The sequence below is a fragment of the Lygodium microphyllum genome, chromosome 29, assembly GCF_053477565.2.
Source record: "Lygodium microphyllum isolate KBCC chromosome 29, Lygodium_microphyllum_v1.1.10, whole genome shotgun sequence".
NCBI classification, from domain to species: Eukaryota; Viridiplantae; Streptophyta; class Polypodiopsida; order Schizaeales; family Lygodiaceae; genus Lygodium; species Lygodium microphyllum.
Genome location: NC_141163.1, coordinates 12807118 through 12820459, shown reverse-complemented (window position 1 = coordinate 12820459; position 13342 = coordinate 12807118).

Here is a 13342-nt window from a genome sequence, read left to right as displayed (position 1 = left end):
TTCATACGGAGTGACATCATGAATCCCTGCTGTAGGGGTTCGATTCAGCACATAGACAGCAGTCACCACTTCTTCAGCCCAATAACCATTTGGCAGACATTTTTCATTCAGCATAGCTTTAGTTGACTCCATCAAAACCCTGTTTTTCCTCTCTGCAACACCGTTTTGCTACGGTATATAACTGCATGTGAGCTGTCTCCTGATCCCATGTTTAGCAAGATACCTGTCAAAGTAGTTTGAGACATATTCACCTCCTCCATCTAATCTCAAACATGATATGTAACAGCCCAATTCATTTTCAGCATGTTTCTTGAAGTCTTTGAATGCATCAAACACATCATCCTTATGCTTCAAGATATAAAGCCAAGTGTACCTGCTGAAATCATCAATAAATGAGACATAATACCGTGCACCGCCAAAAGAAGCATTATGTGAAGGACCCCAGACATCAGAGTGCACCAACTGTAAAGGTCTAGTGCTGTTTTTTACATGTCTCATGAAAGGAAACCGTGTCTGCTTCCCAAACTGACATGCAGAGCATACATGACCAAAATCATTATACTTGAATTTAGGTAATCCAAGTACTACTTCTTTCTAATGCATGGATTTTAGCTTTTGTACATTGACATGTCCGATCCGCTTGTGCCAAATCTCTACATCCCGAATGGCACTCTCATCATGTGCAAACATGGCTGCCTTGAGTCCCGAAATGGTCGCATCCAATGTAAACATCCTGCCATCCCATCTGCCCTTGGCAATTAACTTGCAGCCATTTTCATACTCCTCAATGAAACACCCATCTTTGTTGAACCTCACTTGCAAATTCTGTTTTGCCATTTGACCCACAAACAACAGATTCTTTGTTATGGTTGGTACATGTAATACATCATGCAAGCCTTTCTTCTTGCCATCAGGCATCATAAGAGGAACAATCCCTTTATGCTTTATGTCATGTTGGGTGTCATCCCCAGTACATACATGACCATGTGTACCTGCAACCATCTCATCAAACCACTCTCCATGCGGGGTCATATGGTTTGACGCTCCAAAGTCAATGTACCATCTGTCATCTCTATCATGTCTCGATGCATTTTTAGATACATGTTGCATGCAAAAGAGTCTATCAACTGGCTCATCATGAGCACCATTGGAAGATGCATAGTGCCCATGTTGTTTGCCCTTTGCCTTCATATCTCCCTGCTTCTTGTAACAATCCTTTGCAATATGCCCATACCGGCCACAATAATGGTAGTCCTTGTCCCTGTTGGACTGATCAGACGACTGCTATGAACCAGATCCACCACCTCTACCTCGGGGTGATCTCCCCCTGCCTCTAAACCCACCAGATCCACGCTGGCCTTGTGTATTTGCACCATGCCAATTACTTTGCTGCTGCTGCTGCTGTCCATAAGTATTACGAGTGTCACCACGACCTCAAAATGAACCACGACCTCTAGATCCTCTACCACGCTAGCTAGAGTATAACACAGTGTCTCTACTCTGAGATGCACTAGAACCTGTATTCAAACCAAGTTTGACTTCCTCATGCAGCAACAAGGCAACTAGCTCTTCCCAGCTAGGGAGCTCTTCTCTAACAGAAATGGAAGTGTCAAAAGCTTTGTGCTCTTTGCCTAAGCCATTCAAGGCAACAGCAATCATATCATCTTCTGATACACTTGAGCCAATAGTAGCAACTTGATCAGCTATGGTCTTAATCTCCGTGGTATATGTCTGGATGCTCTTGCCATTCCTAGACATGTTGTTAAACTGTTGTTTCAACTGAATCTTTCTTGCATGTGTCATGGTTCCATAATTTTTCATTAGTATGTCCCAAGCATCCTTCGGAGTCTCACATCCAGTGATTTGAATTACCATAGCATCAGATATACATAAGGAAAACCAATGCAGCACCTTGCATGCTCTTTCATTCCATAGCCTGTAGGCTCTTTTCTGTTCATTTTTTGGATTGTGTGCAGGCAACTCAGGAGCAACTTCATCTCCAGTACATAAATCCCAATAACCTTTGCCAACCAGAAAGTTTTTCATTCTGAATTTCCATAATGCAAAGTTCTTATTATCCAACTTCTCTCCAACTATCTGAGTGATATTGTCAGTTCCATGTGCATTAGCCATTATGCAATAGACTGTCTATCAAGTGCCTGACTCCCTGCAGTCCAATAAGTATGATTGACTAAGTTCAGTCCATTAACAGTTCATGACAGCTTTCTGCACTAAATTGCAGAAAAAAAACCAGGGTATTTCAGCCCACTGACACCCCAAAACAACCCACAAACAAGTGATCTCAACTGTAGATATAACTGTCAATACATAAGCTATGTGCTTGCTTCAGCTTAAGCTTCTGTAACCTCACTGCCAGGGTACATACATGCAGTCTGAAAACTGTAAACTGTGAGTAACCAACAGCAATTTCAAGTCCAAAACTGAGTGGTAATCATGTCATACATGTTCCAAAATATCCCAGGTAGCTGCTAGTACATTTGGCAGTCAAGACATGAGCATAAAGGCACAGAACAGTGCATAACCAGCACATACAAGTGTCAACAAATTCAGTTGCAGGTTGCAGTCAACCAGAATTCAGCATAACAAGCTCCAAACCACTTCAAAGTGTCTTCAATCCAAATCATACATTTGCTCCAGTATGACAAGGTCAATGCATGACTATGTAGTGACCATAGACTGTCTATCTCTAATGAGCAAAGTCATACATTATTTCTGCAATTTGTACTCAGCCAACAAGACAAGATTTCATTTGCTTCAACTCCAAAAATTTCAGCATTCAGTAGCACTTAATGCTTTTCTCAACCCATAAACATTCTGACATACACATGTCAGTACATACATCTCATAGATGTCACCAAATATCACACTATGCTTCAGTAAGGAACAAATGCTTGATGTCCATATTAAATGACAGTTTTTAGCCTGTCTGAAATGCTCCAGATCTGAGTATTTCAATTACAAAAATCAGCTTGCAATGGATCACAACAAGTACATATGATCTACAGCATATATTTATGCTCCAAGAGTGCTTCTGGGCTTGTCAGAGAGCTTCCAAAGCTCTTCAATGTGTTGCATATACCATGTATACTATGTATACAGTAGTGCTGCCCTATTTTCTAGATCTGCCCACTCTGATCTCAGCTCATGTCAGAGCTTAAGGTCAAGCATTTGCCTCTTGCCATCTTAAAACACTTCATACCTGTCATAATCAAGCATTTGATGAAGTGCAGCCCAACAACTGAGAGTAGGAAACATGCGCAGTTCACACAGATCTGTCCTTTGCTCCAGCATCTCTGTTTGCTAAGTTTGATGCTGATGGAGCACACACTAGTGCTCAATACACCCTTCACAAGGCTCTGAACAAGCCACAACCTGCAGCTTGACCCATAGAGTAGGTAATCACTCAGTGCATACCTTCCTCTTACAATGGCATTCAGCCTGTTTGAGAAAATGACACAAGTCTTCAACTGTAGATCATCTTCACTCCCTCTTGCTCCAAGAGGTCCACCAAGTAAGGCTCTGATACCATGTTCAAAGAGGACAGAGAGACAGGGAAAAACACCATATCCATGAGCCTTCAGGCTCTCAAGCTCATTTCTTCATGTTCCACACACTAAACTGAAAAGCAAACACTTAACAAGATAAAGTGACCTAGTGTAAATGTAGACTAGACGGACTAACTCTAGTCAGGTCACTAACTAACTACTAACCCGACTTATTTAATGTAGTCACATGTAGACAGCTGTACACACTAGCTGTCATAGATGTCGGTCATAGATGAAGACACACTGGCGGTGAGCTTGATTTCTAACAATTTGCCTCTTTTGTCTCATGTCATGCAAATCTACTTTTACTTTGTACTTGAAATAATGAAGGTTTGTAGACTTCTTTGTTCTTAGGGACCTTCTCGCATTCACTACGCACGTGTACAGCAATCGATCTGTGCACCAATGGTATCAGAGCGGAGGTGAGATCAAGAGCTTCCAATCGCTTGCCATCTCACGCGAAAGCAAATCTCCTAGAACGAACAGGCTCTACAGACTGTCTCACGACGAACTGACAACACAAGCATGTTCTTGGCAATGAACCCCCTCGTTATACCCTCTGATCACGAAGAAGGACCTCTCATAGTAGGTGGAGGACCACTGGGAAAGTCTCTTCTACAAGTCATTTTTCTCATAGAGAAAGCAATTTATTTTAATGCAATGCTAAGCTTATTGTTTAAGCTTAGAGAGAGCTTAAGCTCAAACACTCCTCACACTAGGACTTTGGCATGTACTCGCTAACATTGATTCGATCAAAGGAATGCCGTCGTTCCGCGCAAATCATTCCAAACCATTTAATCTTTTTAAAATCTTTAAGCTATTAAGCTTAACTTGAGCTAAAGCTTAACTACCAATATTTTACAATAGTAGGTGTTCATATTGTGGTACAATTTTCAGTTAATGGTAACTTTGATACAAAGCAATTCAATTCTAACTTCTAAAAATTCAATTAGAATCGTTTTGTTCCTTCTTCTTTTCGTAAACCCTAAACTCGACCTCTTGCTTTAGAAACTACTAATTCAAACCCTAAGCCTTCCCTCCAGCCAAATCCCAATATACCCAAACTTCCAATCCTTACCAACAATGTCTCCAAAGCAAAGGTTATGTTTTGCTACAAGTGTCATCAGCTTGGACACTTAGCAGCGAATTGTCAATCCAAGAAGCAAGCTATTCAAATCAATCATTTGGGAGCAACTGATAATGAGGACCATGAAGATATGCCAGAATTCACTGAAGATGATGATGATATCAGTGATGCTTTAAATACTTTACCAAGTATGCCAAATCATCATTCATTATCAAAAATGTTTTGTGCATGGTCAAGAAAAGATTTTTTTGCATGATGATGGAAGCACACATGATTTTATTTGTGCAAAGTTGATAAAAGAATTGAATTTATCTATTGTTCCAACTCATTATCACATAAAGGCTGCATTCTTAGGCACTAGATACAATGGTACATAAGACGTGCATGATTTAGAGATTAAAATCGGTGATTATGTTGAGCGCATAAATTTCTTGGTTGTGCCTTTGCAAGCTAGTGATATTATTTTAGGAATGCCTTAGCGTCACAAATATAACCCTAATATAGATTATTCCATACAATGAAAATGTCAAGATTGTGGGAGAGAAGGAAGGAGTCTCACTTGTAGCTTTCCTCCTTGCACAATGGGGGAATGCACACAAAGGTGGAGGCTGAAAACAGTTTTCCTCTTCTTAGTTGTGTAAGCCAAAAGAACTCAAGTACATAGAAATAGAAGAACCCTATATATGGGTCTCAAACCAAACTCAACTAACTAAGGTGGCATACTAACTGAGCCACGAACTAGAGTAGATAAGGATAGCTGTCATCTAGCTATTATTCATGGGCGGTGTACCAACCGCATCTGCGAACTGACAAGTCGGTGACATAAATGCACAATGGTCATCCTGGCATATCACGAGTGGAGCTCGATATCTCAACACTCCCCCTCAAGCTCAATCCCAATTCCTGCACACCAAGCAGGTCTCTGAACTTGTGCAGCTTCTCTGCGCGCACCCAATGCCTTCGTGAATATGTCAGCTACCTAATCCTCTGTGCTAACATAAACTAGATCAATAAAACCTAGTAAAACCCTCTCCCGCACATAGTGATAACGCACCTCAATGTGCTTTGTTCTAGCATGATAGACTGGGTTATTTTCCAAGTGTATACTACTCATGTTGTCACAATAAATGACAACTGGCCCATCTGTAGACTGATGCATATCATAAAGTAGCTTATGCAACCAAGCTACCTCACATGCAGCCATTGTTGCGCCCCTGTACTCAGCCTATGTGCTTGATAAGGCAACTGTAGGTTGTTTCTTGCTGCTCCAAGTGACTGCAGCACTCCCAAAAGAGAACACATATCCACTGGTAGATCGTCTATCAGAAATACTACTAGCCTAATCAGCATCAGTATATCCATGCAATTGTATCTGAACCCCAGTCTCATAAAATAGTCCATACTGCAATGTGAACTTCACATACCTGATTATGCGTCTAGCCGCATCCAAATGCGGTTTCCTTGGAGCCTGCATAAACTGACTTACCAATCCAACAGCATAGCTCAAATCTGTCCTGGTAATAGTCATATAAATCAAACTTCCTACTATGCATCTGTACATAGTAGGTCTTCGAGAAGCTCACCTGCATCTTCACTCAACTTCCCATTCTGCTCCAAAGGAACTGAAATAGGCTTACAACCTATCATCCCATATTTGGACAGCGTGTCCAATCCATACTACCTCTGCAAGAGCCATATCCCACTTGGTGATCTAATCACCTCAATGCCCAAGAAATAACACAGCTCTCCCAAATCCTTCATCTCAAACTTCTACTTCAATAGCATTTTCACATAAAGGATATCTTCATCACTATCACCTGTGATAATCAAATCATCAACATAAATGACAAGCAGCATAATACCTTTCTCTGTTTTTCTCACATAAAGTGAGAAATCTGCCTTGGAAATCTGAAAGCCAATAGTGACAAGATACTGTCCTATCTTGTCAGACCATGCTCTAGGTGCTTGCTTCAAGCCATACAAGGCTTTCTTCAACCTGCAAACAAACTCAGGATGAACAGCATGCACATAACCTGGTGGCTGCTCTATATAGACCTCTTCTTGCAAATCACCATGCAAGAAGACATTCTTTACATCCATCTGATGTAAAGACCATCCCTTTGATGCATCCATAGCAATGATTGCTCTTACGGTTGCCATCCTTGCAACCGGACTGAATGTTTCTTCATAATCAATGCCATATGTTTGTGCATACCCCTTGACTACTAATCTTGCCTTGTATCTGTTCACAAAACCATCTGCATTGTGCTTCACCTTATAAACCCACTTACAACCAATTGCATTCTTATCTTTAGGCAAAGGTACCAATTCCCACGTAGCATTTGCTTCCAAAGCATCCATTTCTTCATCCATGGCTTTCTCCCAATTTTCTTTTCCCATGGCTTGCTCAAAAGAAGTGGGCTTTGGTTCATGTATCACTTTGACCATATATGCATAGTGAATGGCTGTAAATCCATCATATTTCAGCCTATCCACAGGATACCTAGCTCTGGTAGACCTGCGCAAAGTAGGTTCACTCCCAGGTGCTCTCAAAACATCCCTGGTCTTCCTTACTCCATGTGTAACAATAGAAGGAATACCCAACTCATCATCAATGCTCTGTTCTAAGCCACTCGATTCACCATCCACATAAGAGTGACCTGCATTCACATCAAACATGCGCTGATCTACCTTCTCTTTTCCTTTTCGTGATACCTGCATACCACCATCTGCATTGCTTTGAGAAGATTCTCCTTATCTCAATCTGCCTGTCCATGGCGAAGAATGTGAACCACTGCTAGAGGACGCTCCATATCCACTAATATCTTGTGACTGCTGCTATGAATTCTGTGCAGCATTACCATTTTGTGCATCTACATTATCAATTACATTTACTGGTTTATACTAGCTACTCATCTCATCAAAAACAACATCTCTGCTCAGTGTAAACTTACGAGTAGAAGGGTTATAGCATCTATACCCTTTCTGCTGCAAAGAGTAACCAATAAAGATGCACTTCTCAGATTTTGGATCCAACTTGGATCTCAACTCATCTGGCACATGAACATAGGCAATGTAACCAAAAATTCTCAAATGAGAAATATCTAGTTTCCTACCAGTATACCTCTCCTCTGGAGTCATGCCATGTATTGCTGTAGTGGGAGTCCTATTCATTATGTAGACTGCTGTAGCAACTGCCTCAGCCCAATAAAAAACTGGCAGGTCTTTTTCATTGAGCATGGCACAAGATGCCTCTCCAATATGCCTATTTTTCCTTTCTACAATTCCATTTTGTTGTGGGGTATGACTGTATGAATATTGTTGCTTTATGCCATGCTCCTGCAGGAACCTTGCAAACTCATTTGAGAGGTACTCTCCCCCTCCATCTGACCTTAGGCATTTTATTTGCAGGCCTGTTTCTTTTTCAACCATAGCTTTAAGAGTTTTGAAATGTCCAAAAACTTCACTTTTCTTTTTCATAAAATACACCCAAACTTTTATGCTATAGTCATCAATGAAAGTGACAAAATAATGACAGCCTCCAAGAGATGCAGCTTTGGTAGTCTACACATCAGAGTGGATTAATTCCAATGGCTTGTTACTCTCTTGAACATGTCTAGGAAATGGTTTCCTTGCCTGTTTTCCAAACTGATAGGCTTCACATACCTTATGTATTTCTGCAACCTTGAATTTTGGCAATCCTGCAACAATATTTTGGGCCTGCATTGATTTAAGTCACTGTACATTAACATGACCAATGCGTTTATGCCAGATATCAATATCTGCAACTACACCGGTCCCATGTGCAAACATTGCTGCACTCAATTCAGGCATGTCTGTATCCAATGTAAACATTCTGCCCTTCTTATTTCCTTTTGCTATCAAGAAACCTTTATTTTTCATATCCTCAACAAAGCATCCATGGGAATTAAATCTGACCTGCAAGCCCTGCTCAACCATTTGACCAACAGAAACTAGGTTCTTGGTGATATTCGGGACATGAAATACATCCGACAGGTATTTCTTTTTTCCATCCTGTATAGATAAAGGAATTTTTCCAATCTGCACAATAAGATGTGCAGTATCATCACCAGTCTCCACAAATCCTGGTTTTTCCATTTTCCTTGCATCCTGCATCCATTCTGCATGACCTGTCATGTGGTTTGATGCACCTGAGTCAACATACCACACATCGTTGCTTTCTTCTGCACTTGTCACAGAATTGGTCATGTGCTGCACTATAAAAACAAATGTTCATTTCTGTCATCACCCTGTCTACTAGAAGATGCATAATTTCCTTGTTGCAATTTTTCATGCATGATGTCATTCTGCTTTTTATAGCAGTCTTTAGCCATATGACCCATTTTACCACAGTAGTAGCATTCAACATTACTGTTTGCATTTTGGCCTCTTTGCCATCCACCACGACCTCTTTGGCTCCCCCTACCTCTAGAGTTACCACGTCCTCCTCCATAGGACTGGTTTTCTTAAGTTTGTTGCATATTCTGATTTCTACCACGGCCTCCTCTACCTCTGCCTCTACCTCTTCTAGCATTTCAGTAGAAGACAGCTTCTTTTGAAGTTCCTCCTGAAGAAGATGCACCACCATTCTATGCTCCTCAGAAATTAGAAGAGCAATCAACTCCTCAAAATCAGGAAATCTTTCACGGACGGAAATGGATGTTCGGAACTGTGCATAATCCTTTCCTAGACCATTCAAGGTCACAGAAACTAAATCATCATCTTCCACTCTGGCGACCCAATGGAAGCAAGTGCATCTGCAATCTTCTTCACCTTCATGTGGTAGTCATTGATCCTCATACTTTCTCTTTGCACATTGTGCAACTCTTGCTTAAGTTGCATTTTCCTGGCTTGCATATTTGTGCTATACATTTTTGACAAAGTATCCCATGCCTCCTTTGGCGTACTTGCATCTTGAATATGCACAATCATAGAGTCTGAAATGCTGATAGATAGCTAGTACATAACTTTCCTGGCTCTCTCATGCCATGCTTTAAATGCCTGCATTTGCTGTTGATTGGGAACATCAGGAAGAACTGGTTCTTCTTCATTTCATGCAACAAATTCCCAATATCCTTTTCCCATAAGGAAATTCGTCATTCTGAAGTTCCATGCTTGGAAGTTGTTCTTGTCAAGCTTTTCAATGACAATCTATGAAAGAGAATCAGACGCCATTACAGAACACTGCAAAAAATTCTGTCACTGCAAAGAACACAACTTCAGCCTCACAAGGGCAAATTCGCAAAACTGACGAAAGTGGTATTTGATCACACAGTCACTTCCTAGTGACGATTTTGCATCAACGGGCAATAAGGATGATTTTGTAACTCCCAATGTCTCTGCGCATAGGTATACGATGCAATTTCTACAGTAACTTTTCACTGACCTGTAGAACAGTGGTCACATAGCATAAAACATGGCCTTTTCCTGAGTGCGTGCAAAAAACTTTCGCCTCCAAAACAGGCCCCAAAATGGCCTCAAATCAAAAAAACAGAGCAACCGAGGGCTAAAGCCTCTTCCCACAACATATACTGTCCTGTTGCTACACCGCGAAGGACATCTCAATCTGAGACAATGCACTCTTGCACTTTCCAGCTGTGCTACCTCTGCAGAGACTTGCTCCCAAAACAAAAAAATGAAAGCAACACTGGTCCTCTTACCAGAACACCGCGAACTTGGCTTGCTTTCTTAAGCTCCTTACCACGAACAAGGCTCTGATACCATGTCAAGATTATGGGAGAGAAGGAAGGAGTCTCACTTGTAGCTTTCCTCCTTGCACAATGGGGGAATACACACAAAGGTGGAGGCTGAAAACAATTTTCCTCTTCTTAGTTGTGTAAGCCAAAAGAACTCAAGTACATAGAAATAGAAGAACCCTATATATGGGTCTCAAACCAAACTCAACTAACTAAGGTGGCATACTAACTGAGCCACGAACTAGAGTAGATAAGGATAGCTGTCATCTAGCTATTATTCATGGGCGGTGTACCAACCGCATCTGCGAACTAACGAGTCGGTGACATAAATGCATAACGATCACCCTGGCATATCACGAGTGGAGCTCGATATCTCAATAAAAAATTCATTTTCATGGAAACCAAATCACATTACATGGATTGCACACCTTTGATAATTTTTCACTGCTTAGTCATCACACACAAGTTAAGTGTGCATTGAGAAAAGGTAGTAAATCATATTTTGTATGGATGAATGAAATTGAAGCTAAGAAAAATCAGATGCATCCTGGGTATGCACAATTTCTTTCACAATTTAAAGAATGTTTTGATGCTAACTTACTGCCTGGTTTAGCACCTACACGTCCTAAAGACCATAAAATAGATTTAATCCTAGGTTCTCAACCACCATGTAAAGCACCTTATAGACACAATCAGATTGAGCAAAATGAAATCCAAACACAAGTTGAACCGAGGACTCATTAGGCCCAGTAGTTCTCATTTTGGTGCAGTTGTCCTATTAGTTAAGAAGAAAAATAATACCTATAAGATGTGCATTGACTATCGTGCCCTAAATAAAATCATGGTTAAGAATAAATATCCGATCCCTAGGGTAAACGACCTCATAGATAAACTACAAGGGGCCATTGTTTTTAGCAAGATAGATCTCAAGTTTGGATATCATCAAGTACGCATGGATACGCCTAACATTTTTAAGACTGCATTTAGAACTCAGTTTGATCATTTTGAATTTTTTGTTATGCATTTTGGTTTGATCAATGCACCAACTAGATTTAGTCATATGATGAATCATATATTTTTGAAGTATCAGAATTGTGTGATTGTTTTCTTTGATGATATTTTGGTTTTCAGTAAGCATGAGAATGAGCATTGTGAACATCTATCTTTAGTTTTCAAATTATTGAAAGAGAATCAATTATATGCTAACCTTGACAATAGTGAATTTTTCCAAACCCAGATTGAATACTTAGGCCACATTGTTTCTTCTAATGGTATTTGCATTGATCCTGAAAAGATAGAGGCAATTTTGAATTGGCCAATCCCTAAAAATGTGCATGAGTTACATTCTTTCTTAGGCCTTGTCAGCTTTAATGGAAAATTTGTGAAAAAAATTTCATTGCTTGCATTGCCTTTGACGAAATTGTTAAAGAAAGTTGTTGTGTATCGTTGGTCTGACAACCAACAAAAGTCTTTTGATTTGTTGAAACGTGCTTTAACATATGCACCTGCCTTGCAATTACCTGATCACTGATGCTAGCGGATCAGGAATAAGAGCTGTCCTCATGCAAGATTCACATCCCATAGCCTGTTCTAGTTACAAACTTAAACCTTCTGAGTTGACCACCTTTGATAAAAAATTATTCACTATAGTTCAAGCCTTGCACCAATGGAAACACTATATGATGGGATTCAAATTTATGATTAAAATTGACCAGCAAAGTATCAAACATCTCCTTAGTCAGCCACAAATTTTTGACTGCCATATTAAATGGGCAACTTTCATTCAAAGTTTTCATCCACTTATCCAATATTAGCCAGGAAGAGAAAATATTGTTGTCGATGCATTGAGTAGAAGACCAAGTATCAATAATATTTCCATTCTATCCTTTGACTCCCTTACTCCTATAAAGAATACCTATAAAAGCTGATTAGAACAAATTAGTTGCTAATAATTGGATTCCAATTGATTCTTTGTCTTATTCTAATGGATTTATGTTTTATGAGAAAAGATCGTGTGTCACTGTTCGATTTAGATCACTTGTGTTGCACGAAATTCATTGTCCTCCATATCAAGGTCATAGATGTATTATTCCCACTTTAAGAACATTGATTGAAGATTTTTACTGACCGAAAATGGAATCTGATGTTTCTAACTTTGTTTCTAAGTATTTAATTTGCCAAAGAGTCAAATGGTACCATGGTAAGCAATATGGTTTGTTAGTGCCTTTACCAATTCCTGATTGTCCATGGGAACATATTTCAATGGATTTTATAACTGGTTTGCCTAATAGACAAGCTAATCATGATATGATTTGGACTATAGTAGATGGATTTAGTAAACAAGCATATTTTCTACCATGCAAGAAAACATTAAACTACATCCCAAGCTGCACAAATTTTTTTTAAGATTATTTTCACTAATCATGGTTTACCAAAAGTTATTATTTTTTATCATGATTTTAGATTTTGTGATAATTTTTTGAGTAATTTATTTGCTAATTCGGGTACTAAGATTGATTTCTCATTTACATTCCATCCTAAAACCAATGGGCAAACATAAGCTACTAATAGTACAATTCTCAATCTTTTGCGTGCATACACAATTTCAAAACCACAAACATGGGACACACATTTGCATCTACTTCAATTTGCATACAATAATATACCACACAGCTACTCATCAAGCACCTTTTGAAATCATTTATGGATATAGATTACCTACACATGTCACATCATTGTCGAATAAAGTTAAAGATGCTGATGATATTGCCATTATGCATGCTATTATTTTTTCTCAAGTTAAAGATATAATTGTGAAAGCCCAGCAATCATACACTAAACAAGCTAATAAGAAAAGACAAGCCATGAGTTTCAATGTTGGTGATTATGTTTAGTTATGCATTGAAAAGAGAAGATTGAAAAGTGTTGAGAAACACTATGTTGTTAAATTAGCACCAAGGTTTTATGAACCT